At 40.8% G+C, this 25,587-nt stretch overlaps 1 long non-coding RNA gene across 1 annotated transcript; it reads left to right on the forward strand.

Moving 5' to 3' along the window:
• The first annotated feature begins 11,385 nt into the window (after window positions 1–11,385).
• On the forward strand, window positions 11,386–16,944 carry LOC133801829 (uncharacterized). The gene is made up of 7 exons (XR_009877007.1): window positions 11,386–11,730; window positions 12,462–12,785; window positions 13,108–13,164; window positions 13,286–13,360; window positions 15,789–15,861; window positions 16,317–16,524; window positions 16,612–16,944. It is a non-coding gene; the product is annotated as an uncharacterized LOC133801829 (long non-coding RNA).
• The last annotated feature ends 8,643 nt before the right edge of the window (window positions 16,945–25,587 follow it).

Here is a 25,587-nt window from a genome sequence, read left to right on the forward strand (position 1 = left end):
TAGGTTTATTTGTTGCCATGAACATGCTTGCATTACGTGTCATATGTGCATTATGTGCTTATGTGAAAATTGCCATGGAAATGCTTGCCATTATGTATCATGAAAATTATCTCCTGTGTAGCCCAGCAATGGACATGACGGGGGGTTGAGGCACGTTCATAGAGCTACGCCAAAACACCCCCAACTCCCTGACAAGTCCTTTGCAGAATACTCCGCGATCGCTGTAGAGCATTGCTTCGCAAGCTCCAGCTCCGGGTTCTACAAGGCGAAAGATGGCAAGATCCGCGATCGTTGTAGAGCTCTGCTTCGCAAGCTCCAGCTCCGGGTCCCGCAAGGCAAAAGATGGCAAGATCCGCGATCGCTGTAGAGCTTTGCTTCGCAAGCTCCAGCTCCGGGTCCCGCAAGGCGAAAAATGGCAAGATCCGTGATCGCTGTAGGGCTTTGCTTCGCAAGCCCCAGCTCCGGGTCCCGCAAGGCGAAAAATGGCAAGATCCGTGATCACTGTAGAGCTCTGCTTCGCAAGCTCCAGCTCCGGGTCCCGCAAGGCGAAAGATGGCAAGATCCGCGACCGTTGTAAGCCTTGCTTCGCAGGCTCCAGCTCTGGATCTCACAAAATAATGCATGGCGAGTTCCTCGACCATTGCAAGTTTCAGCTCCAGGAGCAGACATGGTCGATCCCCCACTCACAGCAGGCCTTGCTTCGCAAAGCCCCTGCTCCGGGATCACACCTGGTGGGCGTGGCGATTTCCCCGACAGCAACGAGCCTTGCCTCGCAGGGCTCCATGCCAGGTCCCTGAAGTCAGCCACCATGAGGTTCGCAACAACAGTTAGTTTTGCTTCGCAAAGATCTAACCTTAAATCTAGCGACGCTCACCAAAAGAACTCCCGTTCCAAACAATGGAACGGCTCACCGTAGCAATCCCAGCAAACAGTATAACTACAAGTCCCGGGATTGGCTATTTGCCTTAGGAAAGCTAAAATACGGTGAAAGGAGCCTGGCCGTTGGAACCAGGAAACCTTCATAACCTAGAAACTACGTGGGAAAAGACATCATCCGTTAGAGCTTCAAGTGGGAAGTGCATAGGTTTTGGCCGTTGGAACCAAAACCTCATGCGCCCCTACAACAGTTTCTACCGTATAAAAGTCTACCCTAAGCGCAAAGATAAATAAAGAACTCGGCAGAAAAGAAAAGAGAATGCTATAATTATGGCAAATATTTCCGCAATGAAAAACTCAAAATGAAAAATAATTAAAGATAAAACCCCTTCAAGCATTGGGGGTAGCTGCAGCTTCCACGACCGCGGCTTCGGGGGCATCGGCTTTAACTGAGGCTGGCGGAGTCGGCTCATTGGAAGGCGGAACTTTGTCACGGGAAGGTTCAGAGGTCCTCGCCTCTCCGGGATCTCTCGCCTCAGGGGCTCCAGCACGTTCGTCAATGTTGAAAGTTTGGACGTACGCCTCTGGGCCTTGATCCCACACGAGTAGCTTCTCCCTCATGGCTTCGACATCATCTCCCAGATAGCCTAATACCTCCGGGTTCACTTTCCAGAGTTGATGCATGAGGACCACATGCGATATATTAATCGTCCTGTTCAGTATCACCTCAGCATCCTCCTTCTCCTTCAAGCGCTCCGCCTCGGAGGTTGCCAGCTGTGCCTCCGCGACAGTTAGTTGAGCCCTCAATTTTTCCATTTCGGCCATGGAGGCATCCCGCTCCCCCTTAAGAGAATCAATCTCCTTGCGCTGCTCCCTATTTTGGTTCAGCACGGATTGCTTCTCGGTCACATGCCCCCTGGCAGTGAATTGCAAGGCCCCGATCTCTTTATCCTTCTCGGCGAGCCCCAACTGCAGCATAGACACGAGATCCCTGCTCCTCTTATGGAGTTGCTCCTCCTCGTGCAGCTTACTCGAAAGAGTGGAATATTCCTCTTGCTGCTTAAGGAGGAGATCATTTTTTGATTGCAAGCGAGCTTCCAAGGTGTCCTTCTCCACCCTGGCTTGGGACAGCTCTTCCCGGAGCTTGGAGTTTTCGGCCTTCATCCCATCCGACCGCTGTCTAAACTCATTCTCTGCCTTGGCCCGGTACTCTTGATATTTGGCAAGATATTTCTTGTCCGCCTCTTCCTCAGCCGTGCGCCGGGCCTGATCAATCTTCTCCGAGGCCCCCAAGGCCTGTTGGGCCAGTTTCTGCTTCTCCGCCTCCAAGGCTTGGCGAGCCAGCTGGCTCTCCTCCAGCTGAACCAGAACTGCACCAACCTCCCGGAACGAGCGTTCCGCGATCATAGAGGCCTGCAAGGAAAGACAACAGAATGAGTTAAGCCGGACCAAAAGACAGATGATCCCAAAACACAACAACTGACGGCTTACCCCGGACAGTTGCTGCTTCACAGCGTGTGTCAGCAACAGCGGATCCTTACTGCTACTGATGGCCCATTTCTCAGAATTGAGCTCGCACAAGCTCAGGGCCATGTCCTCCATCATCTCAGCTCTGAACGGCGCCAATGCACGTCTGAGCCTAGGCACCAGCCTCTTCTCCAAGGCTGGGCCATCCAAAACCGCTCCGGCCGGGTGAAGGGATCTCACCCCCTCGGCCAGCTCAGCTCTCTTCACGGCAGAAAAGTTATCTGCCCTTCCCTGAGTAACAGCCTTCTCCGCCTCTAACCGCCTCTTCAAAAAACTATCGGCCCGTCTTACACCCTCCAGGAGGGCAGCGGGGAAACTGGTTGGCTTCCGAGGGAAGTGGAATTTCAGGCCAGGCAGAGGAAGGTTTGTTGGCTGAGAAGAAGGAGACCCCGAAAGGGTGGAGTCCCTTTGGGCTGGAGGAGGAGGCAGACGGGGTATTAAAGCCCCGGTCTGTTGCTTTTGCTGCTGCGGCAGCGAAAGTAATTGCCCTTGTTGCTGCTGCTGGTTTGGATGTTGTGGTTGCTGCAGCTGCGACGTTGGTGATTGTCTCTGTTGTTCTTGTTGCTGCTGTTGTTGTAGTTGTGCTTGCTGTCGTTGCTGTTGTTGTTGCCTTCGACCAGGAGAAGAGTGTCTAAGGCGTTTCTTCTTAGCGCCCTCAGCATCTTCTCCGGGACGCTTGCTCACCCCAGTTGTCTTCATGGGGAACACAAGCCCTTCCCCGTCGCTGCTGCTACTCGAGACCATCATAGTCTCGGAAGGCCCGTCGGCAGGAGACTTCTCTACCCTCGGAGACACTTGCGCCTCGCCACTTGTCTTCTTGGGGGAGGCAGTTTTGCCTCCCCTACCAGCCTTGGTCTTTCGTCCTTTCCCCGTTGACGGGTCTTGGCTAGTGGCAGCCTTCTTAATGAGCAAAGTAACCCTCCCCAACATCTTGGCTTCTGGATACTCTGCAAGAAACGTACAAAGCAAGGTTAACGAACCAACAAGCAATGAGAAAGAAGATAAGCGGAAGACAAGACAATCAACAACATAAAAGCACAAGCAAGCCCGCCAGCAGGGAACAAGAAACAAGAAAAAGAAAAGTTTGAAAGGGACGACCATGCACGAGAAACGTGGATGGCCTTCCCCGAGCAAAACAAAACACCGCTTCCTGCTCCAGGAAGCTCCCGTACTCCTTGAAGTCTGGGAATGACATGCTGAGGGAAGAAGGGTCAACCATGATGACACCTTCTGGCAGACTACCGTCACTCAGACACCCAAGAAGCTTATCTACCCTATCGCAATATCTGTCAAAAGGTATCCTACGCGGATCTAGCCTAAGGAAGCGAGGATCGAACCCCATCTGAGAGGTCCGGGAAACCTCAGACAGGCTGGGGGTGTGGATCAATCGAAAACTAGTCTTACCTCTCCCGGAGGTGCTAGCCCCCGGTGCCCCTTCGTTAGGGTAAGCCGCGGCGTGGCGGGCCTCGATCTCCTCTTCCTCCGGCTGGGGGTCGGGGAACCTCTCCGCCCAACTAGGAGATAAAGTATTCTCGTCCCGGGCTGCTTGGTTGATCACCTTGGACAGCTCCAAGGCAATCTGCTCCTGGATGTCGGAAGACACCTGACTTTGCCCCCTGCCACTCACCGGCTCGATGTTTTGGAAAGAGGCGAGTAGCCCATACTCCCTCAAAGATTCGGAGGTCACAAGTCCCTCCACTTTCAACTCTTCCTCAGAAAGCCCTTCGTAGAACTTGGACCTCCTTATCATCTCCGCACAGCGAGGTGTCCGCGGAATGACTTCTGCAAAATTCAAATACAAGCATTAGAGATCCTCCCAAAATGAAAATCAAACGCAAAGAAGCAAAGTTGAAAAGGAGAGAAAGGAGCACTTACCAGGGATTTTGAAGTCCAAAGATAGGGCTGGCACCCTCTACAGCGGAAAGCCAGTCGTCAGGAACCAGTACTCCCGGAGGTCTGGAACCCTCGCGGTATGACAGGTGGGGCACATCACGTCCGGGTGCCTTTCCAGCCTGCAAAACCCCACCTTGTCTGAATGACCCCTCATAGGCTGAGACTTCAACCCGTAGAAGTACAGCACCTCCTCCGGGGTAGGAGCTTCCAGTTTCCAGGACTTGCAAAAGATGAACCACCCCGCTAGGAGCTTGTAGCTGGGATTAATCAACTAGAAGGGGGCAATCCCCGCCTTCACACAGAAATTGGCAAAGTAACTTCTTAGGGGCAGGTGCGCCCCACACACTATGTGTGCCCAGCTCCAGGCACCGAAGCCCTCGTGACTCTGGCTAGCCGACTCGCCCAGCACCGACAGACGGTGCCACATCAGACCTGGGATGTTCTTCAGGACTGCCTCGGAGGAATACAGCTCCAGCATGCCATAAATCCTGAAAAGGTTCGGCTTTTGGTCCATCTCCCAGATTGAACTATTGGAAGTCGGTGGGCTAGCCGCAACCACTTTCGCCTTTCCTTTCCCCTTTGCACCAGCGACAGGGGAACCCTTCTCCTGGGCAGAATCAGCCTCCCCCACAGCAAGGAGTTGTTCCTTTGAGATGTTCGTCACTAGACAAAAGAAAGAAAGAAGAAAACACTCTAAGCAGTCAGCACCCTTGTCATACCCTAGTGGTATCAAAGGCGTCGGGGAGACCCTCCCCGAAAACTGCTTGGAGAGGCTCCCACCGAGCTTACCGAGGGATTGGCACCATGCCACCCGAAGGGCAGCAAGGAACCAGACTCAGACTCTGAGCCTAAGCCCACCAAAAGAAGTGTTTTTCCAGAGAAAGACACCCTAAAGGCGTTCATGCTTATGCCCTAAAACAGCAAAACAAGGAACGACTTTCCAAACGCAAATCGCCAAAGCATGCAAAAAAGGCTACTTATCGACTCACATCAATCACATGCCTACCAAAGCCCTATTCACGCATGCACATAAGCGATAATGGCAGAAACCTCTACTCTAACAACTACCAACAACCTAAGGTTTGGGAGGAAAGAGCAAAGTAGAAATACTTACTGATATTCGGGTAGTTGGAGGTCGAAGGAGTAACTGGATCACTGCACAGCACGATCGCGAGAAGTAAAAGCTGCAAAGACGAACGGCGATTCAAACCAGGAACTTCAGCGAATAAACCCATTGCCAAACCAAAAGAAAAGTTTCCAGATCCTTACCAAAAGAAGTGGCAAGTTCGGAGGAATGGAAGCTGGGAAGCCTGAGAGTTCGAAGGTTTGGAAATCTGAAAATCCGAAAGATAGAGAATTTGAAAGCATAAAGAGGAAGAAAGGTCCTTTCCCTCGTTTTTATAGCAGGGAAGAATTCGTTTCGAATTCCTCAAATGGACGGTCCCGATCTTCCCATTCCGTGTGCATCAGATCCAACGGCTGGAGATGAAGCGACGATCCTATTTATGACTCCTCGGATGGGAATAAAGTATTTATTTCCCATCATTACACCACCTCGGGCCCGGAGTACCATTAAAAACCGTCAAATCATTACTCAGATGACTGACGCACGCATACTCAACCAGTCGCCCCACGCACACGTCTTGGTCGCAGAACCATTCCCAAAATGACACGTGGTCCTTGCCACACTTGAGTACTTGAGTTCAAACAGAAGAAATTCCCTTTCTTTTTCATACTAACACTCAGGCGGGAAAAAGGAACCCTTCCGGGAACACAGAAGGTGGCCCCTCGCCTAATCTAAGAGACCGAAATACCCGGAGGACTGTACAAGCTCCCGGATCTCTCAAAACTCCGTGACCTTGGGGGGTAAATGTTATCCAGATTTCCGGATAGCATTTAGATTGATGTCCTCGGGGAAGCAGAATTATCGATGTCTTTCACGGTAGGTGACCAGAGCTCGCGGATGGACAGAAAGGCTTCGCCTCTCCCGTTTAGTGTCCGGATTACTCTTCCAAGCAAGCACAACACGGAAACTCGTCAACTCTCCCGGACTCCCGAAGGGGTATCCTTCGGGGAAGCCCCTTCCAGGAGAAGCTCTTCGAGTGGTCTCCGCGGAAACAGTTCCGTGCCTCGCACGAAACAAAAACCAAACGGTCGAGTCCTGGAGGAGGCATATTTGGAATGATATCCGCCTGACACAGGATCCCGCCTGACACGTCCGTCAGGTCAAAGCCGCACACATCCCAGCACGCCTAAGGGTACCTTTTCGCCTACTGTTCCGCTGACAACTTGGAAAAGACGGCTGACTTTGTGTGTTCCCCATACTTTCACGTAAATATACCCACATAGAGTCTTGTAGCCATGCTACTACAGTAACTGTATCCCCTATTTATGGCTGGTGTAATTAAGACTCATGGACGTAGAGAAAAACCCTAATCCGAAACCCTAGCTATAAAGACCCCTTCATTTTACAAGAAGAGGGACGGCCAACAGATCACATAGCAAAAACTCTACAAAAATCTCTCTAGCTTCATCTTCTTCAAGAGAACCCGAGAGAAATACTGTGAGTGTGTGAAGTTCTTGTACACCAGCCATCTTACTGTAGTCCTTTCCAAGTATAATAACATCGACTCGTGGACTAGGGATTGTTAACGCCTGAACCACGTAAAAACACTGTTTGTTTAGTTATATTTCAGAACTTTTATAGTTCTTATCTTTTTATTATTCTGTTTGCATTCGTTTCCGAAAAACTCGGTAAACAACTAGGAATCTTTTTACCTTTATGTGTTGCGATTTGGACTGCAATGATGAGCTAATCATTATGGGGATACCTGGCATGTCCAACATCATCCATAGTGAAGGTAAGAGACTCACTCTCATACCGAGGATTCTTTGGAGGTCACTCCTCAACAGTCATGACTTCTGATGTTGAAAATCCAACTCACGTCGAAGTGTCTGGGCATATCTTTCCCTTGCTTTGTTTGAAAGTATGAGTGATTTTTAACGTATATGACTGTTATGTGTAATATGAAAGAATGACATAAGGGTGCCGGGGCTAATGATAAGCAAACTGAACATAGCTCACCCTAAGTGAGCCGGTTTCAGCTAGATACACAGAGGGCTTGGCCTAAGGGCACCGCCACCTGAACATTCGTATTACTGATTGAAATATATGCTTGAAAATATATGTTTAGCGTAATACTTGTACTCTGCTAATTAATTAAATTAATTGGATTGAAGTTTATTATCTCTTGTTGTTGTCTATGCTTGTTGATTATGGTTTTCATCATGGGCCTTGGCTCACAGGTGCTACGTGATGTAAAGAAAAAGGGAAACTGGACCAACCATGAGTTGGAGAGCTGTGGGGGCAGAGTGTACATCAGCAGCTGCTCGACCGCCACGGCTGAGGGAAATTACAGGAATTAGAGCTTTAAACTGTATTTTGTCGTTAGACTGGCTTTTGTTGTATCAAGTTTTGAGGGTGTTATCCACCATGTAAATACTATTTTTGGGATCCCATGTATTAAATGTTGTTTTTAATGAAAATTGACCATTTATGATCAAAATCTTTTAACCCTAACCTGTCAGTTGTCTTTTATTAACAAATTTATGTTCAAATGACTAGATTGGCGAGTCTTGCACTATTTTAAGCACATAGTGTAATGATCATGGTTATTGAAGGTGTTACTGGTGCTCTATGGTGCACTTAATATAACTAGCTTTTGTTTATGAACTTTTGGGTTCCTTTGTTTATATTCAAACCTTTTAATGAGAATTTTAATTTTATTGACCAAAATTTTTAGAACCTAAACCATCGTTTAATTTTAATTACACTTTTGAGTCTGAATGACTTGTTTATCTAGTTAAGCACTATTTTTAATAGACCGTGTAATGGTCCTGGATTAGTAGACTTAACGCCATTATTAAGGGGTCAGGAGGGCAATAATTGATTCAATTGCATTATTATGTGATGATATGAATGAGTATATGAATTATGGGAGTTATATTATAATATGACTATATTGCCATGTTTAGTTGTATTAAGCATGCATGTGGGCACGTTTCTTATTAGAAGGGCATTTTTGTAATTTGGGTCGTTGAGGGCATATTTGTATATATATATGTGTGTGTGTGTGTGTGTGTTCATATTGATTGAGACCACATTATTATATGGATACGTTTGAGTTATTCAGCACTAGACGATCCTAGGGAGCAAGTTAGTGGTTTAGTCACAACAAGGAGAAATGCTCGGCTCGGAGCGAACCAAGGGGTATTGTTATTTGGAGAGTCACCATGACTCATTGTAGAGTGAGTCATATTTTGGAAGAAATAGAAATGTTCTGGATTTAGCGGAATTACATTGGAAAAATTTGGGTATAGAGCGGAATTAGAGAGTGAAAATTACATTTTTTCCCTTATGGGGTGTTGAGGGAGAAACAGGTTGAGTGGGGGCATTATGGTCATTTGGGGTCGTTCGAATATAAGGGTTTGGCTGAGTTCATTAACTCAAAAAAAATCAAAATCTCACTCTCGCGTTCTCTTTTTACGCTCGTTAGATTTTTAGAAGGAAACTCAAGTTTTAGAGCTCGGATTCAAGCGAGGTTAGAGTCATAAGGATTCTAGGGAAGATTAGAAGGTTGATAGCCTGGGAATTTAGCTGGAAAATGACTTTATCAAAGGGTACCACTTGGGCTCTAAACAGGGCTTAGCGCGGTTGTTAAATCTAGATTTGATTAGGGCTCGGGCCCCTGTGAAAGAGCATGATTATGATTGTTCGTGTGATTGATTGATTAAGCATGCTTGTATACTCTATATTTGGATGATTGTTAAATGTGTATGCTTGTTTGCATTAGCTGATTGAAAAGCATTGACTTTAAAGTCAAGGACGACAGTAGTGCGCTGGGCGTTGGTCGAAAGCATTGACTTATAAGTCAAGGGCAGAAATGGCTTGTTGAGGGCTAGTTGATATGGTTAGGCCTAATCAAGAGCGAGACATATGCTTGTCTGACCCAATAGCGTGCAGTTTTCTTACCTCGAGTCCCGGGAAATGGATAAAGAACGGTTCCGAGCACGATTCTCGATCCTGAGCCTTAACGGTAGCCCTAGTCATAAGCAACAATGGATAACAATCAAAATCCAATTAAATTATTTGGAAACAAATACTCGCTTTCGGGACCTCGCATTCTACTAAACTGGGTAGTAGAATTCGTCTCAAGCGCTTATGTTTAAATCCCCGAGCCTAACAACCAACCTAGGGTTTGGTTGCCTAGGCAGGCCGGGACCTAATCTTAAGGGTCGTGGCATGCCAATAAGTCAGCCGCCCTCCCAGGGCCTTTTGGGGCACGCGGGTCGCGATGCCCATGAACTGGGTCGTGGCGTGCCCCCAGTGAACCCAGAAATCCCAGGGTTTTCTCAGCATTTTTCCCAGCTACAACCTCAAAATCCAACCCAATTATACACCCAAACCCATACAAACTCTAGAAACGAGTCTAGAACTCTTAATTACATAGTTTAGGCACAATAAATCACCCCAATGCCTACTGAAATTACCATTCCAAATCAGCTATAAATCATCACTCAAAAACACAGTCAAATTAATCCTAACAATCCAAATTTCCAACAGAAACAAAACAGGATCTTTACCTCAGTTTGAAGCTTTAATCTCTCAGCTTCTCCCAGCTGAAAGCCAAGCTTAATTCCCTGGCTTTTTTCCTTCAAATTTCCCTCAAGTTCAAGGAACAAGAGAGGAAGAGAGAGAGTGTGCTGAGAGTTTGAGAGTGTTTTGATGGGTTTTGGGTACTTCCTAGAATTAAGTTTAGCTATAACCTTCAACCAAAAGACCTATTTACCCCCTTAAACTAACTCAGCTTCTCATTGCCCTTATGGGTAAAATGGTCATTAATCTTGATTCCCACTAATTCCTCGAGTCATCCTACCAATTCCCAATTAATCTTGTCATGTCCAACTAACACTACTACAATCTGGACATCAGTCATCGGCCATGAGATGTCGGTTCTGCTTAAACTGACTTACCACATGTTCATAAGTCGGTTTACAAAGAACCGACTTATTATGTATAACAAAGGTAAGCATGGGAGGTCAGTTACGCAGGAACCGACCTACAATGTTGACATGGTGGGTCGGTTCACATTGAACCGATCTCCCATGCTTGAAGATGTCATAGTAAGTCGGTTCTTGCAAAACTGACCTTCCATGTTAATCATGGCAGGTCAGTTCTGTGTGGACCGACTTACTATGTCCTACATTTCTAACATGGTATGTCAGTACTATATGAACTGACTTATCATGTCACATTTTTATTTATTTTAAATTATTTGAATTTTTAAATACAATAATTTATTTAGTAGTGTATGAAATAAATGTAAAATTTTTATATTTTTCAATCTACATTATAATGTTTTGAAATATAAATAGAAGAATTAAATTAATCAATTATTTATAATATAAAAAATAATTATATTTTATAATGAAAAAATATTTTAATTGAATAGTATATATAATTTAAAATAAAAAAAAACTTTATAAATATTTTAATGTATTTAATTAATATTTTTTTAAATGACATGGAATGTCGGTTGTGTAGGAACTGACTTTTCATGTGACATGGTAAGTCGGTTCTATGGACTGACCTATCATGTCATTATAAAAATATATTGTTAAAGATAGTCTAATTTGTTTTTGTATTATTTGAATTTTAAAATATATTACTTTATTAAACAATACATATATATAATTGATTTGTGAATGCAATAAGTATAAAAAATATATACTTATTAATATTACATATATTATAATTTTTGAAATATTAATTAATTAATTATTCGAAATTAAAAAAAAAATTAGTTGTCAATAAGAAAATATTTTAATTTATAAATGACATATTTATAAATATTTGAAAAAAAAACTAAATAAGTTAGAGATTTATAATTTTAAAACAAAATATCAACATATTAAACTTATATATTTGTTAAGTTTAACATCATAAGTCGGTTCTAGAACAAACATATCATGCTACATCATAAGTCAATTGCTAATACACTGACTTACCATGTTAAAATTATATATTTTTAATTTTAATAGCATAAGTCGGTTTTAGAAATGACTTATAATGCTATATCATATGTCGGTTGGTATTGGACACATACCATGTTAAAATTAGCTTGAAAAAAAAAAGCACAAATAAAATTAAGTATCCCGCGCTCTTCTCTTTCACGGTACACCCCCGCGAAAAAAATTTCTTCTCGTCTTCTTCATTCCGCCAGCAACCCAAACTGCAGCGACTCTCCCTCCTCAACTCCGGTCACTCAACTTCACCAGCATACCATTCGGCAATAGCCCCTTCCGTTGTTCACCAGCGGTCTCTGGTCGTGGCAGCATCTCTCACTGCGTTGTTCACCAGCGGTCTCCGGTCAGGTCGGTCTCTTTTTCTATCACTCCATATTTATTCATATATATATATATCGAAATTGATGTTCGTATTTGTACCGTAATTAGTTTTTTAGAGTAATAATGAAATAAGTGTTTCTTTGTTATATCGACATTGTGAGAAACATATATTGACTGGGGCACACTTTGGTGCCGAGAATATGACCATCAAGGTGGATTACAAAATGGGGGCTTCTATGGATGTCAGTGATGCCAAGGAATAAGTTTTTTATTTTTAGGTTATCTTGTTAGCCACAGTTATCCTTTGCCTTGATTTTTTTGTTTTCATTTTTGGGAAAAGATTTATATCTGAAACTCGATTTACAAATGTAAGAAAATTTTGTATTCTGATATAATTAGCCCACTTATTAATTTTGTCATACTGTCTCTTTCTAAAGCCGTGACTGTTCAAACTGAAGAGAAAAGCCATATTAATGGTAATTGTTATAAGGTGATGAACAAGTCCAAATGACTAGGGAGTGTTTTTATTTAGTTCCAAAATAAAATGTACCTTTTTCACTTGAATTATACATTTAAAATAAGTAGATAAAATTAAGAAAAAGCTCTGTGCCTTTATAGACTTATCAATATAACTTTGTGGATGAGAGTTGACATGGTCAGATAACATCATATCAGATACATAAGAAGATTAAATCAGTCTTCATTTGATAACCTTGAAACTGGATTTTGATTGGTAATATCTCGTTCAATATCAGCAGTTGAGGGAGTAGAGTCTACCGAAAATGGTTGATCTATTGGACTTGCATCATTGCTAGTTAAGGAAGAAGTAACTGAGTTAATCCCATTATTAACTGTTGTGGTCCCTACTGTAACAGACCTTGAAATCAGTCCTTCAGACTCCATGGCTTCCCTTGCTGCTTTCTCTTTGGCTCTTCTAGCTCTTTAATTAATATTTATATGCTTACATCATATGTATAGCATGTTGAATTTGGACTGTTTTATCACTTGAATTTTGGTTTGGTTTTGTTTTATGCGGAAGAGGAAGAAGAAATTGAGATGCTTTTGGAAAACTACCTCCAAAGGTTAGCTAGCCTCCCCCTTTTCCCTAGCATAACAGAGAGAGAAGTTTAAAAGCTATTTATTTTTACAGTAATATATAGTCAAAAAGCTCTATGTGTTCCTTTTATTCTGTTTTGTGTCCATAGATATATAATGACTAATTGTTACTGATCCTGTAAGATAATTACATTAAAAATTTATAATATGTCACGCATTTAGTAGAATAAACACACGTACTGGTGCATATATATATGTGTGTGTGAATGTGTTTGAGTGTCCAGTAAAGTATCAGCCAACACTATGATTTAATTTTCTTTAATCTAATTAAATTAATATTTCCAATAGACAAGACTTGAAGGTATAACTGCAAGCAAGACTGAACAATTTGCTGTCGTTCTGGAGGTAGTATTTGTTTATTTTTGGTTGGTTTTGTTGATCAATAAATTTTTTATTAAGTGTTTATTTGTTCTTATAAACATGTACAAATATAACATCTAAATCAGTTGTATCCTTCTCTATATAGGTTTTCAAAGTTGCGTCAGCTCTCTTCATGGTAGATGTTCGAAAAGCTGCTGGGGACACTCTTGAATATCACAAGGTTAGCCTTCTGTTCAAATTTGGGGGTATGCATATGCTCCCTTGAACTATATATAATGGTCCCAATAGCGTTATGTTTGGACTAGAAGCAAAAGGGTATCCTAAATGGAAGAAAGTGACATTAGATTTAACAATCTGTTCATTAGTTTAGATTGGTTCATAATAATCTGAGAGTTTGAGACACATGAACAGATTGTTACAAGTCGTACTCATTATTTTATTTGTTTGAGAAGCAAGACCAGATCACATTTCTTGTATTGAAAATAATTTCTTTACAGGTATGCACATCATGAATGGAAATTAAATTGGAGAGTAACTCTTTTCAGCAGCCAAAAGTGCTCTATACACTCGAAACTTTTATTACCTTAAAAAGAAAATTTCCAAGAAACATGCTCAGGCTTGGCTAGCCTTTGGCCTTTTAACAAAGTCAAACAGTTGTATTTCTTCTACCTCAAAATAATCATATTAAATTCATATCTCTCACTAGTGCATCTGACATGTTCTTTATGAAACGGATATACACCTGCTGAGTTTCTAGCAGTACATTTTTATAGTCCTAAATAAAAAAGTAAATTGGTCTTGACTTTACCGAGTGCACTTTATTGTTATTTCTACTATTATGAGTAACATATACAATATTGTTGAATATGACAGTAGTCTCACTGGTTTGATACCAATTAGCTTGACCCTTTTGTCTCAATTTGAGTCCTAGCATTTTACTATCTTCACTCCCGTGAAATCCCAACACTGAAATCTCTCCCAAACGACAATAATTTCAGCAAAACAGAAGGAGAGAAAAAATAGATAAATAAGAAAAAATAGAAGGGCAATGATCAGTTTACCACTAGAGTCCATAGCAAAATGAGCAATGATGGAATGAGTATTTCAGAGATGAAAACCAGACATATCCACTACAATAGTACACCCCCAAAAAGACCAAAAGGTTTATTGGAGTCCTCTCAAATTAGAGGCTCTGATAATCTGAAGCACCAAAGTTGTCGTTTTGCATAGGTAGCAAAGTCAGAGCTTTCAGTAACTAGTACCCTTTAAAGTGATCATTTTGCTGTAACAGAGTCAGAACATAGCCAGAGAGAGTTGAAGTTTTTTTAACATAAAACCCACAAGTACGGCTGTGAAGAATAAGATAGCCCTTTTGACCAGTGACAATGAGTTTCTCTTTAAAGCTAATCTCACTGTAAATCTGCCACCTTTCCTAATGGAGGTGAAGGAGGAGTTGTTTTCTTCTCTCTTTTCTCTGTTTGCTTTTCATTAAAAGAAGATAAGTAAATTCATATAGCCTTTAACATGCGCTAATCTTACAATGTTGAATAGTTTATTGTTGAATATGACAGTAGTGTCACTGGTTTGATACCAATTAGCTTGACCCTTTTCTCTCAATTTGAGGTTCTTGATGGAGCCAGCTTGGCCTTTGGCTCAGTACAAGAACTGCAGTGATTTAAAAAACTGTTCTTTATGAAATAGTTTTGACATATTGACAATTTATTTTGGAGTTCAATGATGATAATTCTTAATAATTTATGCTCCAGGTCTAGTCTTGCAAGCTATATTTTTTGGCATTATCATTGATTCTGAAAGTTCACAGAGAAGAAAGCATGCCAAATACATGTTTTCTACAGCTTACACAACATTACTTGATGCCCCTTTTTTTGCGTGCTTAGGTCTCTTCATTTTGATTTTCTTGTTTTATTTTCATTCCTCCAATAGGCAATTTGGCTAGTTTATTAGTTTGTGTATGTACGTTAAGAACACATGTTTTTATTATTATTATATTTTATTTTATTATTTGAAATAATTGATGAGAGAAAAACTGAAAAACAATAATGAAAGAGTGAAATTGAATTGAATGAAAGCTGATTTTCCCACTGCTATTTTTGAGGTTCAATTTTGAAAATGACTAGCCTATTTATTTAGTTTAAGGGGTAAAATAGGAAAATAAGCACATTATAACATTCACATGCCTAACTCATAAATGTGTGCACCCAAAATATATAATTAAACATCCAACCGACCATAATTATCAAAATTATAATTAATTACTTAAAAAAATATTATTATTTTATTGTGCATAATATTTAAATGCATGTTCAATAATCTAATAAATATCATACCTTTATAATTCTAAATTTTTAACAATTATTTTTATTTATTTATTTACGAGTCATTTGATAAAATTGTTAATTTTTTGAAGTTATTTTACACTTTCGTCTAGTTTTGATAATTTTTTTACAAAATAGCCTCCGACACTAATAAGTTAGCAATAGCCTCCAACAATCATAAATTATATAAGTTAGCAATAGAATATAAAGAATAATAAATATATAAATAAATAAATAAAACAAATGGTGTCAGTTTCGCTTCATTGACTCAGAAACTTCAAATGGGGCTTATAGATTAATTTTATTTTGTAGGTTTTTGGTGGAAATATTAGCAAGGATCATTGCCAAGTGAATTAATTTGCTTGATTATTGTTAATTGCAAGAGGTATGGATGTTTTCTTATTTTTTTTTATAAATATTATTATAAAAATGTTAGAGGAGTTTGAATATCTTAAATATTCATCCATAGTGAAGTAGGTTCTGTGATTAAAATTGTGTGTTGCGGTGATAATGGAAGGTTGAGAACTTGTGTGTTTTAGTGAAGTAGTTTCGGGGAAATTTATTTGTGTGCTGCAGAGATATAAGGAAGAAACTTATTGTGTGTTGTTTGAATTGCTTGGTTCTCTATTGACAGATGGTTAGGTCACTATTACAAGGGAAATGTTGCCCAAATTCATCTAGAATTATGTTTTATTTTCTTATATTTAAATTATGTTGTGCTTGCATTGTTCTTGTTTGATTGGTATAGGGAAGCTCTGTCAAAATTTAAGTTAAAAAGATAGTGTAATAATAGGAATATGATAGCGCTAAAAATTTGTTATGGGAATTTTCTACGTGCAGGAGGATTTTAGTCCAATTTTAGGGAAACCTCTGTCGAATTTTTTCTAGGAAATGGACAAGAGTTGGATAACAAAGGACAGACTTTCAAAAGAGTATGAAGAGGGAGTCGACAACTTTATTAAGTTAGCGTTAGAAAATACAACAGATCCTTCCACCAATGAAGGACTTCGTGACAAATGAGTTTTCAATGCGATGGCTAACTAGTAATGTAAGTGAAAATATTCATTATTAAAGTTCTAGCTCTACCTTAAGATTAAGTATATTAATTCAACTAATGCAATGAATTTTGTTTTAGTGTGGCGGGAAGAACTATTACACAAAGGATGAGATCAATGAAGTACGTGAAGCATGGGCACAATGCGTCATGGATTTGATGAGTACTACATAGGTCCACTCACTTTTGTTAACTTAGACTTTTAATGAGATATACTTACAATGTTAACTTAGACTTTCTTGAAGATATACACACTTTTGTTGCCTAACTATAGTTTACAATGCTTATGTGAGTCATTTTGTAATTAACTCAATACTCGTTATTTTAGATACTTAGTTCAAATTCTAGTATTTTATATTATTGTGATATATGTTTTGTTTTGTTCAGTTTGTTTGTATAAAAAAACATGATTTGTTTTGGGCATAATACACTTTTTAAGAGAAAAAAAACACCATAAGTCGGTTCTACTAAAACTGACAATAGATGTCTACACCATAAGTCGCCTCTGAACCGACATATCATATTTTACACCAGAGGTCGGTGTACAACCGACCTACCATGTCTTACACTAGAGGTCGGTTTGCAACCGACATCTCATGTCTTACACCAGATGTCGGTTTTCCACCGACGTACCATGTCTTACACCAGATGTCGGTTTGGCGCCAACTGACCTACCATGTTATTACATCATAAGTCACTGCATGGGAAGTCAGTTCCCAACCGACTTATGAACATTCAGATGTCAGTTTTTAACCGACTTATCATGTAATTTTTGTAGTAGTGTAATCACCAAATACTTTTCGGTTGCGTAATAAATCCCAAATATATGTCAAGTTCCCAAAATACCCCTAGGCTCACCCTGAGCCGGGTATTAAGCCCTGCTATGAATATTCCGCTAATCTACTCACTAGGATCACCTCGAGTTGTATACCACAAATATATATCCATATAATAATGTAGTCCCAACCATTTAACACATATAATCACATTTATGCCCTTAACGGGCCAAAATTACAAATATGCCCTTATAAACAATAACGGGCCCATATGCATGTTTAATAGTTATAAACATTCATATAAATATATTCATATCATCATATAAAACATGCATACCACATAGTCACGCATTTAATCAATTAATCACACACATATCCAATTATGCCCTCCTAACACGCTAACCAGGGCACTAAACCTTATTAGCATTTTTGGATCGTTACAGTAAGGGTCGCGACGCGCTACAAGTCAGAGAGCCTTAAGGATCTCTCCTTGGGGAGGGCCGCAGCGTGCCCTAACCTACGTCGCGACATGTGGGCAACATCAGGGACCCCAAAGCCTTCACACGCACATGGGCCATGACGCCTGAAAAACAGGGCTGCGGCTCGACCCCAAAACCTAGAAATTCCTTACGTTTTCAATCAAGAAATCTTAAGAATTTCCCTACCAAAAACCTCATTTTTCCCAAAATCAATCCCCCAACATGTTCCCTGCACCATATACAACACTTATGACCTATAAACTAGCTCAAAACTACCTTACATCTCAAAATTCATACTTAAGCTAAAAGCTTAGGAAAAGCTTATCTTAACCAGAAAAATTCACCTAATAACTGGTTTTAAACCTTACCTTGATGATGATTACGACCCTAAACTGATCCTCAAGTAATCCTAGCTTCAACTCTTCAGCAAATTCCTGCCCCAAATTTAAGAGAATTGGTGTTCTTCTTTAGCTTTGAAAAGTTCCCCAAGGAGAGTGATAGAGAGGGCAACATGAGAGAGAGAGAGCCCTTAGTGGTTTCTGGTGATTCTAGTCACTTCCTAAAGTCCTTCCCTAAGCTTATCTATTAACAAAAGACCAAAATACCATTATACTTATCTTAGCCCTTTATTGCCTCTAAGGGCAAACCCTTCATTTACGCATTTCCCGCTAATCTTGAAGTGGTCCTATAGATTCCAAATTAATCCCGACGTGCCCAATTAATCACCAAATAATTGCTTGTTAACTAATAAATCCCAAATACACACTAAGTCCCCAAAATATCCGTAGGCTCACCCCAAGACGGGAATTAGACCACGTTGTGACTATTACGCTAATCCGCTTACTAGGATCGTCTTGGGCCGAATACTGCAAATATATCCACATAATCATGTGGTCTCAATCACTTAACACATATAATCACATTTATACCCTCAACGGATGAATATTAGAACTATGCCCTTATTAAAAAGAACGAGTCCACATGCATATATATTCATATTACCAAATAACTCATGAATGCCATCTAGTCACACATTTAATCAATCAATTCCACACATATATATCCAATTCTGCCCTCCAGACACACTAATCAAGGCATTAAGCCTTTTTAGGATTTTTGGAACGTTACAACTATCCCCTCCTACTAAAAATTTCATCCTCAAAATTTACCTGAATAACTTAGGATGCTGATCCCACATAAGCGATTCTAGCTCCCAGGTCGCTTCCTCAACCTTGCTATTTATCCATATGACTTTAACTAGAGGAATCCTCTTGTTTCTTAGAACCTTGTTCTTTCTGTCTAGGATCTGAACTGGTCGCTACTCATAAGACAAGTCTGTCTGTAGCTCTAGATCCTTATATCCCAATACATGGGTCGTATCTGACACATACTTTTGAAGCATTGAGATGTGAAACACATCATGAACTCCTGATAATGACGAGGGCAAAGCCAATCTGTAGGCTAAGTGCCCGATCCGCTCCAGGATCTCGAAAGGTCCTATGAATCTATGGCTCAACTTGCACTTCGTTCCAATACTCCTTACTCCTCGCAATGGTGAAACTCGTAGAAACACGTGGTCCCCTACCTAGAACTTCACGTCCCTATGCTTAGGGTCAGAGTAGATTTTCTATCTGCTCCGCGAAGCGAGCGTTCGAGCTCGGATCTTCTCAATAACTTCATTAGTCTTCTGAACAATCTCTAGTACCAAATACTTTCTTTCACTCATCTCATCCCAATGAATGGATGATCTACACTTTCTTCCATAAAGCAACTCGTATGGAGCTACTCCAATTGTTGATTGATAATTGTTGTTGTACAAAAATTCAATCAACAAGAGGTACTTACTCCAAGACCACTCAAAGTCTAGCACACATTCTCTAAGCATGTCCTCTCCGACTGCCCGTCTGTTTGAGGATGAAATGCTATACTGAACTTCAACTAAGTCCCCATAGTTGTTTGCAAACCACCCCAAAACCTGGAAGTAAATATGGAATCCCAGTCTGATACAATAGACTTTGGAACCCCATGGAGACGTACAATCTCCCTCACATACAGCTTCGCATATTGGTCCAAAATATAGGTTGTCCCCACTGGCAGAAAGTGAGCTGACTTGGTATAACTGTCTACTATCACCCTACCGAGTCATGTTGCCCCACCATCCTGGGAAATCCTCCTAAAAAGTTCATGGTAATATCTTCCCACTTCTATTTGGTCATACCTAATGGCTGTAACAACTCTGCTGGTCATTGGTGTTCAGCCTTCACCTGTTGACAGGTTAACCACTTTGCTATGAATCGACCACGTTCTTCTTCATTCTAGGTCACCAGTACAATGACCGTAGATCCTGATACTTCTTTGTGGTCCCTGGAAGAAATGAGTATGGTGTAGTATGAGATTCATCGAGAATCTTTCATCTGATACCCGTATCCATCGGAAGACAGATCTGATCCTTATGTTTTAGCAAACCCATCTCTAAAATGGAGTAATCCTTAGCCACTCTAGCTAGGACATCCCCTCTAATCTACTTCAACCCTTTATCACCCATCTGGCCCTCTTTTATTCTCTCCAAGAGGGTGGACTGTAGTGTAATATTGACCAACTGGCCACTACCAATTCTATCCTTGCTCTGGTCATATCTTCTTCCAATTCCTTTGATATTTGCTTCGAGTTAAACAATTGTCATGGGCCCCTCCAGCTTAAAGCGTTTGCCACTAAATTGGCTTTCCCTGGGTAATAAAGGATGTCACAGGAATAATCCTTTACCAACTCTAGCTAATGTCTCTGTCTCATATTTAGGTCTTTCTAGGTGAAAAAATACTTTAAACTTTTGTGATCAGTGTATATCTCACACTTCTCTCCATACAAATAGTGTCGCCAAACTTTTAGTGCGAATATCACAGCTGCTAGCTCCAAATCATGGGTAGGGTATCGTTGCTCATATTCCTTCAATTGTCGCGATTCGTAGGCAATTGTAAAGTCCTAGAAATTTACTTAGATAGTAGTGGTGTGGTGTGGTGTGGTGTGGTGTGGTGTGGTGTAGTGGTAGTAGTAGTAGTCGTAGTCGTAGTCGTAGTAGTGGTAGTGGTAGTGGTAGTGGTAGTAGTGGTGGTAGTGGTAGTAGTGGTAGTAGTGGTAGTAGTGGTAGTGGTAGTGGTAGTGGTAGTGGTAGTGGTAGTGGTAGTGGTGGTGGTGGTGGTGGTGGTGGTGGTGGTGGTAGTGGTAGTAGTAGTGGTGGTGGTGGTGGTGGTGGTGGTGGTGGTGGTGGTGGTGGTGGTGGTGGTAGTGGTAGTAGTAGTTCTAGTGGTGGTAGTGGTAGTGGTGGTGGTGGTGGTGGTGGTGGTGGTGGTGGTGGTGGTGGTGGTGGGGGTGGTGGTGGTGGTGGTGGTCGTGGTCGTGGTGGTGGTAGTGGTAGTGGTAGTGGTAGTAGTAGTTCTAGTGGTGGTGGTGGTGGTGGTGGTGGTAGTGGTAGTAGTAGTTCTAGTGGTGGTGGTGGTGGTGGTGGTGGTGGTGGTAGTAGTAGTAGTTCTAGTGGTGGTAGTGGTAGTGGTGGTGGTGGTGGTGGTGGTGGTGGTGGTGGTGGTGGTGGTGGTCGTGGTCGTGGTGGTGGTGGTAGTGGTAGTGGTAGTGGTAGTAGTAGTTCTAGTGGTGGTGGTGGTGGTGGTGGTAGTGGTAGTAGTAGTTCTAGTGGTGGTGGTGGTGGTGGTGGTGGTGGTGGTGGTAGTGGTAGTAGTAGTTCTAGTGGTGGTAGTGGTAGTGGTAGTGGTAGTGGTAGTGGTAGTGGTCGTAGTAGTAGTAGTAGTAGTAGTGGTAGTGGTAGTGGTAGTGGTAGTGGTAGTGGTAGTGGTAGTGGTAGTGGTAGTGGTAGTGGTAGTAGTAGTAGTAGTAGTAGTAGTAGTAGTAGTAGTTATAGTAAGACAGTTACTGTGGATTTTGGTTCAAGCCGGGACTTAGTTGAACACTCGTAGCAACACTCATAGATTTTATAAGTTTAACCTATAGTTTAAGAATATTAATTATAACATAAGGTTTGATTAATATAGCTTATTATAAAGATGCCATATATTATACCATAAGGTTTAGATAGAACTAATAAGATCCTGACACTTGTCGGGTGCATCTTTATTAAGGATTTAAGTATTTTGATGAATAGATTAATTAAAAAGAAAGATCAAGAAGCTCTCGAACCTTCCAGTAGCTATAGGGTCGAATATTAACTTAGTCAAAGTTGTTTATCCAATTCAAAATAAGCTAAAATAGTCCAATTACGTGTCTAATATTTCAACGTATGCCTATATATTGCAGCTTAGGGGGCGATATATCGCCATACGGGGAATACGAAAAACTCGTCAACTTTGTACAAACGACACCACAAGCACTCGGGACATAGGGCCAGTTGATATATCGCCTACGATGGACGATATATCAGCCCTAGGCCATAATTTCAAACGTTGTTGAAACCGAGCTTGATTCATTCCTTAACCTCTTGACTAGCCTCTGAACGTTTTGACCGAGTCTTCAGCACCTATTGAACGAATATTCAAATATTTTTCAATTAATACTCATTATTTTCATTCAAGCTAAAAGGAGATAGTTCGTTCCTTGAACTCTATAAATAGGACCTAGTACCCACCCATTTCTCTCATTCTTCAAGCTGTGTTCAGAGCCTTCAAGCTACTAGGGTTACTATAGCGTGATAAACACTTTGGTTGGGATAAAATCTTTATCATCTTAAGCTTTATAAACACTTGGGCCTCAATGTATTTTGAGGCTCATAGTTGCTTAGCTAGTAAACCCCAATGTTTTTATGTTATTTAGGGCTCATAGTTGCTTAGCTAGCAAACCTCAATGTATTTTGAGGCTTATAGTTGCATAGCTAGCAAACCCTAATGTTTACCATGTACATGGGTCAGAGTTGTGATATATGTTTTATAATATATGTTGTTTTATAGTATATGTTTTGTCGTCTTATGTTATGTTTTATGTTGTATGTGCTATCCTTGCTGGGCATTAGGCTCATTCCTTTATTTTTTTTATGCAGGAAAATAGTTATAGCAGCGGAAGGATTCTTGGTAGCTTGGTTTGTGTATTAAGGATGAAGGCATTCAATGAACTGCATGACGATTCGAGGACGACGTTATTTTTAGTCTCTTTAAATTATGTTTTTTTATATATATTTTCCACATTTAGCTTTGTAAACAATGTCCTTTAGTTTAAAGTTATGTTTTATTTTTAAAACAATGGGATCCCATACCGCTCATTTATGTATTTGAATATTTACTTTGGAATCTTTGATAAAGTTGTGAATATTTATTATGTATGTTTTCTTAAAAATAGCAGCTAAGTCTAGTAGTTTTTAATGGTCCTAGGTCTTAGAATTAGTTGGGTCATTATAGTTGGTATCAAAGCAACGGTTCATTCACATGAAGTTCTCCTTGATAAACATGCTCAAGCTCCGAATCTAACCGTCAATGTTTTAACCTTATGTTTTGAGTTAAGAATGAATTGAGCATTATCTTATGAGGATATCTAAGCCATTAAGGCCTTGAAAAGAATTAGAGAGCCAAGAAACCCCGTAAGAGTGCTAGAAAGAATCACTCGGAGATTACTTTTATTCCACGGGGAGATAGGTCACCTCCAAGCAACTAAGAAAATCATGATGAGAGATACGGAGCAATATGTTTTAGTGATTAGACTTTTAAAATATTATCCTACTGTAATTGCAGCCTTAGAAGATATATGAGAGACTATAAATGATAAAGATGAATTACCGGTAGCTGTGAGATATTATTTTCTCATACTTAGGTTCACTTATAAAATTGAATTCCAATTCACAAACGAGCAAAAACATAGAGTCTTTACGAATCTTCGTCGAGGGCATTTTGAGGCTCAAGATAATGATGACTATGAGGAAATAGATGATAATATGTTAGATGAAGGATCAGATGTAGAAGATCCTGATTTTTAGAATAGATTAGTTTCTTTATTTATTTTATTTATTTGCATTTATGATTGTAAATAGTGAAAACAAATTTTCCCAATTAATATCATTGTTATTTTGATCACATGTATGAGTTTGATTTTTCTTTTGCAATCATAATAAATAATGACCAAGTTCGATGAGGGTGGATACAAATCAATGGAACGGTTCCATATTGAGAGTTAGGGGGCCATAGTAGTGGGAACGATTTTACGGATCCTAGCCTTGCTTCAATATGGTTAACTTTGGAACAATGATGAGTTTAGAACTTGAGAATTTAGTCATATAGGATGATTAGAAACAGACTTAGTAAATTATAAAGATGGCTTATTTTTCTAAGTTTAGAAACACACCCTAATCATAAAAAAGACTTATATAATTTTTTCGTAAGAAGGCATAATAAATAGGTCCGAGTTATGTTTGCTTAGATTAAGTTTTTGCCTTAGAGCCTATTAGGGTAAGTTCTAATATGTTTTCTCAACTATTAGAACTTTGCAGAAGATGTCGGTCTGAAGGTCTGCTTGCACCAATACCAATGCCTCTAACGCCACTCCTGAGAGCAATGAACCCCCTCCGGTTCGCAGAAAGGGAGTGCATGCTACTGCCAATTGAAATGCACTGCCGCCGCCGGTTGACAACACTATAGAAATTTCCTCAGACTCAGCCTCCACATCCGCCATAACCGCAACCTCTGCAAAAGGCTCAAGAACCCCATCAAGTAGGACCTAATGGGGGGCGGCCAACAACGAACAATGCGCCATACCCAGCTCAACACATGAAGCCAATTTACGAGCGATTTCGTAAGCAACACGCTCCGAACATTGAAGGGGCAACAGACCCCTTCGAGGCAGAAGAATGGCTTTTAAATGTGGAGCTAATCCTAGCACACATGAATCTTGGCAACGCAGACCGCATATCTTGCGTTTCATCTTTGTTCAAGAAAGATGCTAGAATATGGTGGGACTTAGTTCAGCAGACTCACGATGTCGCCACAATGTCTTGGACCAGATTTGTGGAGCTGTTCCACAAAAATTACTACAATTCGGTAGTCATTGCTTCAAGGCTCGAGGAGTTCGCTAGTCTGAAGAAAGGGAACTTATCAGTAGCAAAATATGCTCGGCAGTTGACCGATTAGCCAAGTTTGCACCAGAAATGGTTCCAACTGACTTTCTGAGGGTGACCAAGTTCATTAGAGGACTACGACCAAAGATTGAGCTACAAGTTAAGCTAGAAAACCCAGGAAATACTACCTATGTCGATGTTCTAGAAACGACAATAGAAGCAGAAAGGCTTCAGGTAAATGTTAGTAAAGAGGAGGCCAGCAAGCCAGAGCCTAAACAATAGAGTCAACCTCGGAATGGTCCGAACAACAACCACAACAACAATAGCAATCAGTCTAGCAACAATAATGGTCAGAAAAGAAAGCCTCCTGACAACAAGCAGTCCGACAATGATAAAAGGGCACAGACGAGCAATGGAGGTAATAGGCCGGGTTATGTAGAATACCCGCAATGCTCTAAGTGCCAAAAGAAACTTCCTGGTGAGTGTAATTCAAACACCAAGGGATGCTTTAATTATGGTCAGGAAGGTCACCAAAAGAGGCAGTGTCCCCAGCTCAAGTCAGAGGGAAAAAGGGAGGACAAGATGGTTCCTGCTAAGGTATTTTCCTTAACCCAAGGAGAAGCTGACGCTGGCAATAAAGTAGTTACAGGTCATATTTCTATCCTCAATAATGTATGTTTTTTCTTATTTGATTCGGGAGCCACTCACTCTTATATCTCATTAGGAATGATAGCGAAATTAGACAAACCTTGTGAAAGATTTA

Source organism: Humulus lupulus, chromosome 9 (genome assembly GCF_963169125.1).
Source record: "Humulus lupulus chromosome 9, drHumLupu1.1, whole genome shotgun sequence".
Lineage (NCBI taxonomy): Eukaryota > Viridiplantae > Streptophyta > Magnoliopsida > Rosales > Cannabaceae > Humulus > Humulus lupulus.